Below are 6,894 nucleotides of genomic sequence, written 5' to 3'. Positions count from 1 at the left end.
GATTCTAAACCCTTTTGACTCCTTGTTGTAACAGCATTAATTTTCTCTTGGCCTTGCGGGCTTTTCACCGTTGAGTTTTGACAGGCTCCCTGTGCCTGTAGAGTGAGCTGATGTGTTATTTGACTCACTTGAGTCTGCAGATTTTTTACTGCAGCTTCCTGGTTCTTCTGATTTATCACTGATGTTTGAATGAACTGATTCACAGTCTCCTCCAACTTGGGTTGTCCTCCTAGCTGTTGTTGTGGTGGTTGAGTGTACGGTTGGAATGCTTGTTGTTGGTACCCTTGATTCGGTGGCCTTTGTTGGTACCCTTGATTGTTATATCTTGGTGGATAACCTTGTTGGTATGGCTGATTTTGATATTGATTCGGTCTTTGTCCTTGGTTATTATTCATGTAATTCACTTCTTCTTCTTGCACTGGTGGACAGAATCCTGTTTGATGATCTCCCTTGCACAATTCGCACCTAGCAACTTGATATGAATTAGATACCCCGTTCAGCTCCTTGATCTGTTGTGGTAATTTAGACATTTGTTGTGTCAAAAGTTCCACTTGTGACGTTAGCAATTTGTTCTGAGCAAGCAGAGCATCACTGTTGTTCAACTCTAACATTCCGGGTTTCTTATCTCTTACTGTTCGATCATGATTGCCTTGACGATCATTCAGAGCCATTCGCTCTATTATCTGAGTAGCTTCTTCAGGTGTTTTGGACATGAGAGAACCACCAGCTGTGGCGTCCAAAAGTGTCTTGTTTGTGGCTGTGAGACCGTTACGGAACATATGGATTTGATCGCCGTCTGTAAAGCCGTGTCCTTTGCACTTTCTCAACATAGCTTTATACCTTTCCCATGCTTCATTTAAAGATTCATTACTACCTTGAGAAAATATTGCTATTGCTGTTTTTGCTTCGAAGAATCGGTTTTGAGAGTAAAACCTTTCCAGAAACTTTTCTTCCAATGTGTTCCAATTAGTCATCACTGCTTCGGGTTGATCCAGATACCAATCTTTTGCCTTAGATAACAAAGAGTGTGGGAACAACCTTTTAAATAGTGCTTCCTCATCAGCTTGAGCGACACCCGTAGTACCTGCTAACTCATAGAATCGAGTAAGATGCGTGTACGGGTCTTCATGGTCCAATCCGGCGAAAGGACTTGCACAAATCAATTGTATGATACCGGTCTTCAGTTCTGTCGGTCGCCCGTTGGCGGCAGTTCTAGCGAACTGAGGATTGAGTCTTGGACTATTAGCACATGGACCATTAGCAGCCATGTTGACAATAGTAGGTTGTATAAAAACTTCCGGTTCTTCCTCCGTGAATAGTTCGTGAAAGAAGAATCCTTCTTGCGACTCGTCAATGGTTTCAAGTTGTTGTGACGATGTCGCGGTTGCGTTGTCTCTTGCTTTTGCTATGTTTGCTCTTCTTCGTGCTTTGCTATTTAACCTCCTAGCGGTCCTTTCGATCTCGGGATCAAAAAGAAGTTGATCGCTAGAAACTTTGCTGCGCATACACGATCTTCTGCAAAACTAGCAAACACGTGAAACAACCAAATCGAGAAAATAAAAATTAAAACTCAAAATAAGAACTATTGCAATGCGTGCAATATTGACACCAATCCCCGGCAACAGCGCCAATTTGTTGAAAGTATTTGTGGGTAAATATTTTCTGTAATATATCGTATCCACAGGGATTGGTTAATATCACTGCCGTTCTATAGTTGTTTATTTTGAGTTAGGAAATTTGGTTTGGTTTGTCTGATACTTCTAATAATATCAAAAGCAAATGATAAAATACAAGCGTTAACAATTAAAGAAAGATGTTGAGTCTTTAGGGTTCATCAACCTAATCCTATACAATTATCAATTAAATCACAATAGAATAATCCTTTGAATCATTATCTTCACTTATCCTCAAATAAGATTCCATGTCTGCAAATCAAATTAGATAACTTTTACCGGTATGAGATTCGATCTCTCCAAATCACAATAACGATAATAGTAATTAAGAACGATAATTATGAAAACCCAATTACAATTCCATCTCTGCAAATTGCAATTGAATCAATATAGTAACCTAGGGCAAAAGTTAAGTCCTTTCTTTCGATCAAAGATTCAACGATAATGTAAGAATAAAAGCAAGGTTTCTTATTGATAATGAATTCAAATAATTGTTCACAGGAATTAATCAATGGTATTGTATATTCATAGGTTAACTACTACCTTAGACTCAACAAAAAGGATTTAGCTCTCCATAGACATGAAGAACAAACAAGGTTTCATGGATGGATTCATCTTCATCAAGGGAATGTCTTCAATTGATGTTGAATTCTCCGTCGGATGTTGTTTACTGTTCTGGATTAGGATTGCTCTCTGAATTTCGCTCCCAAAAGATCTCTACCAAGTTGTTTTTCTCTTGGAAGCTAGGGCTTTTTTAAATAGAAGTTTTGGGCTTTTAACGCCGAGGCCGCGGCGCGGCATCGGACTGGCGCGGCGCGCTCACAAACAGAGACTTTGGCGCGGCGCTGGCTAGAACTCCCGCGGCGCGCCCTTGTCAGACTTCAACTTTTTTGCTTTGCCTTTGAGACTTCCAGCTTCCTTTCCTCTTCTTGTTCTTCTTAAGTTCCAATTCAGCTCAAAACCTGCAACAATAACACCCACAAGTGATTCGATTTGCTTTATACATGAACTAAACTTATTCAGTTCAATTCTTCATAAAAACCTCTGGATTCATCACAATTTGCATTAGTTTAGAGAAGAAATCACTTATATTAACACATGAATTTACCATTAATTTACTCCTAACAACTACTGAGGTTGTTATAGAGCATAAGTTAGGGACATGTCCAAGGACATTGAGATCTTGGGAAGACAGTGCAAGATCTTTGACTCGGTGAATTGAATGAAGTCTTTTTAAATCTATATTATTTAATGTTAAGACTATTGTGTTATGGTTTTGTATTGTTAATGTTAAGAGCTTTTTTAAGGCTTATGGCAGTAACTTGTAATGGTACCATCTTTTGTAATACTTGTTAGGGTACCAACTTTTGTAATGCTATAACAATATATGTTTAAGACTTAATGTGCAACTTTTAATTAAACCATAAGTAACATTACATTGTTATCATTACACTGAATTATCAATAGAATAAAACATCATAAATGAGACCTGGCATAATCTAACAGGAACATTACAATGACATGTAATCACCCTAAAACTATAGTTCTATTAACTCATTTTACACCAAACAGAAATAAAGTCCACGATGCAAAAAGGGAATTCATCATCCAAAAACTCTTCTTCCTTTCAATATGCAACAACATTTTTCATTTTCCACCTTCTTCAAGCTTGTCTGTTTAACAAATTCTTTGGAAAACTCCTTCCCAAACTCATGGCCATATTCCTTAAGATAACCAACCGGTTCTTCACCTCTGAACATCTCATGATTCTGACTGTTCAATGACATTTCTTCCACTTCGTCGTCCCACATGAATAAGTCACAAGAATCATCACTCTGAGTTAAGACATTAGGGTTGAATGAGATTTCGTAGAAAAAAAAATCAAAAGTGACGAAGAATAACAAATAACTTTCCAACATTTTTGCACCTCCAGAACTTCCTGTCAGGGTTTTCATCATCATGCAATTCATACATCATGACATTGCATAAAGCAAATTTTGTTTTCAGGGCAATTCACGAACATTATCAACAGATCATTCAGATATAATTCAGGCGGAGATTCGTTCTGATAAGAATTCTCGTCAAACTCTCATCACTTTATTGTCATACCCCAAAATTTGTCCGATCAAATCTACGTCAATTAATTCATCAGGGGTATTAAATTAAGGGTCATGGGGTTTAACATTTCGATTGTTAAACCCACTCTCTTATAAAAAAATCCTGAATTAAAATGGAGTTAAAATTAGAAGGTACTTGGGCCCAATCATTTGGCCCGTCTATCTTATTTTTTGGGGATTTTAGTCGTTATAATTTATTTTTATATTTACTCATTTTTATTCAATTTACCATTTACTTTTTTATCATTATTATTAGAATTATTATTTTTGTAATTTTACTAACTATTTTTATTCATTTTTGGTTATTAGTAATTGGGTTATTATTCAATTAAGGGTATTGGATTTAATTATTTATTTAGGATTATTTTTATTAGGATTCTTAGATTTAGTTCATTTTGGATTATTAGTTATTTAGGTAATAAGCCCATTAGGTGTAGAAAACCCTAATTTAACTAATATAAATAGACAATTTTCATACACATTAGGGGAGGCCAAAAATTCTGTTTTCACACATCATCTTACATGAGTCAAATTCCTCTCTACAAAACCTTTACACGTTCATAGCCTCATATCAAGAATTGTTCAAAAAAAAAAACTCTCTTTATACTTCTATGTTAGTTCTAAGACCATCTCCAATGGTAGTTTCTTTTATTGGGTTCTCCACATGTACCATTAATTTAATAATTAAATATTTAAAAAATTTGCCATGTCATAATAGTGTTGCATTGCAATGCAATAACTAAAACATTCTAGTACCCAATCAAATCAAGTTATGAGGTAAAGTTGTGGGACCCATATCAGATTTTTATTAAAGTTAAAATTAAATAAATTCTTTTAATATGATGTGGCTTAGTGGATCCCATAAAGAACTCAAATGTAAGTTGCACCATTGGAGATGCTCTAATGCACTGTTGAGAATTCACACATAAACCAATCACCTCTAAGTCTAACCTACGATTAGCATCCATTCACTAATTCATTAGACAACCAATTTCTTACAAAGGCCAACACCCTGTTTATATTATTTGTGGTCAATACAGAGTTGACTTGGAAAAATATCCCTGTGAAAATTCATAACCTTCACTAACTTTTCTTTCCCATCGATAAACAAACAAATTGCAGCGCAAGGATTCGTTAATCCAACAAAAAAAAGGGAAGTTTGTTGTTGTTGTTGTTTCATGATACATACTTGGTTTCTCTCGCCGTCTTGGATCATTATCACCACCAGGAACCACCACTCAACGTACAGCAACAACAAATAACATCATCGCACACCTTCGTCGATCCTCCAACAAACTTATTCGAGCGAGATTGCGATTGGTCTCAACCTATTCATATGAGAAGGTTGCATAAAGGAGAGCGGAGGAGAACGATTGCAGATTCACTCTTGACGACGTCGAATCGCTCCACCACCTGCTCACTCATCAACAACAAACAAAGAAGAAAAAATTACAAGGGAGTAGAGAGAAGATCAAAGTTGCAAAAACAACGCACACAGTGCCGACCCCTTCTCAGCAGAGACAATCACCGCGACACTGTTCCAATCGGAACTTCACGAAACCACAGGCGCCACCGACAACCACCATCGACGCAAGCACCGCCACCTCGACCTCCTTCGTCGCTGAGCCACGCACGCCCAGATTCTCAACCGCACAGCCGCGGCGCGTCACCACCGATTTCCAGAGTGACACTCTCCTTCAAAGGTCTCTCCGACAGTTCTCTTCCCGCAGCGCCGACACCAGATCCGACAATCTCCTCTAAAGGGTGAAGTTTTGTTTGATAGGAAAAAAGAGAGTAAAGGGTTAACATTGTTGTTACTTTACTGAGTTAGAAGAGAATCATGCGTTTCCTCTCTGATCCGTGATTCGCCAATTCCATGGGCGTGGGGTCCACCTTTGGCTGGATCTGAATTGCTATTTTTTAACCACAAGATTTCATACTTATTTTATTGCGCTGATTACCTTAACAAATTCGTTTACACAACACAGATGGTATAAAGTATCGCTGGTGACTGGCAAAACCTGGGTTCTATCCCTGGATATTCCATTATTTTGGTTTGATTTGTTTGTTTCATTTGGTTCAAAGATCTAGTACGCGCGGCCGGTAAGAGTGCATCGTACACCCTCAACACTGCACCATGGGATGAACAGGGCCTCAGATCCAATGGCCCTTGGAGCGTCGCCCTACCATACTCCTTCAAGGGCTCACCACATAGAAGCAGAACCAGGTTTTTTATATTATTTATTTAATTATTAGATTGAATATTAATTAAATATGTTTAATTTAACTAATTTATTTAATTAGAATTAAAATAATAAAATTAGGATTAGGCCATGACTAGGTTTTAGGATTAACTCCCGATTATCTCGATTTTTGTCAATTTAATTTATTTAATTAGTTTAAGTTATAAAAACCATAAAAAAAACCTAGGAATTATCAATGCATTAGGGTTTGTCCAATCCCATTGGCCGTTTGGCAAAAACATTAACCCTCAATTAATTCTCTTCTCGACCCGACTAAATCTATTAGTCGCATTAGACAAGAGATAAATTTTTTTATAAATAAAATTAAAACACTCTATTTGTTGCCCGCGTTGCCCGCGACGATCGAATCTATCGGTCAGAGTAACCAGCAATACCCCATTAATCCGTTAATTATAATGCTCAAATCTATTGATCATCGCATCTAACGGTGACATATTAAATCAGGGTTGTACGCCCAAAACATTCAAAACACACTAAACCAAGACACTGCGGATTTTTATCTCTTCAACACTGCGATTTTCAAATCTACGATAAGGTAATTCAAAATACCTTCGAACTTCGCATTTAAAAAACTACGATTGGCCATTCAAAAAGCCTTCAAACACCTCCATAATCAATTCTAAGGCCTACAACCCTGTGGCCGATATACATAGGCACTTGGATAACCAAGGCGAGTCCCCCTCCCTAAAATCTCAATTCACTTCAAATCTCAATTTTGCCCTTTTCACTTCTTTAGCTATTATCCTAAATATCTTAGCCATAAACCTTAACCTTAGATACAAACCTTAGGAAAGGGTCGAGGGTGCCTAACAGCTTCCCTCGACCTGATTATAATAATCT

General features: G+C 37.3%; 1 long non-coding RNA gene across 1 annotated transcript; it reads right to left on the bottom strand.

The window, feature by feature from the left end:
* Positions 1 to 4,781: 4,781 nt before the first annotated feature.
* Positions 4,782 to 5,714, bottom strand: LOC131661049 (uncharacterized). Its single transcript, XR_009301092.1, has 2 exons — positions 5,296 to 5,714; positions 4,782 to 5,203 (listed from the first exon to the last, which is right to left on the bottom strand). It is a non-coding gene; the product is annotated as an uncharacterized LOC131661049 (long non-coding RNA).
* Positions 5,715 to 6,894: the final 1,180 nt, after the last annotated feature.

This window comes from Vicia villosa, linkage group LG3 (genome assembly GCF_029867415.1).
Source record: "Vicia villosa cultivar HV-30 ecotype Madison, WI linkage group LG3, Vvil1.0, whole genome shotgun sequence".
Taxonomy (NCBI): domain Eukaryota; kingdom Viridiplantae; phylum Streptophyta; class Magnoliopsida; order Fabales; family Fabaceae; genus Vicia; species Vicia villosa.
The sequence above is the reverse complement of the archived record's forward strand: the minus strand, read 5'-3'. Positions and strand labels throughout refer to the sequence as shown.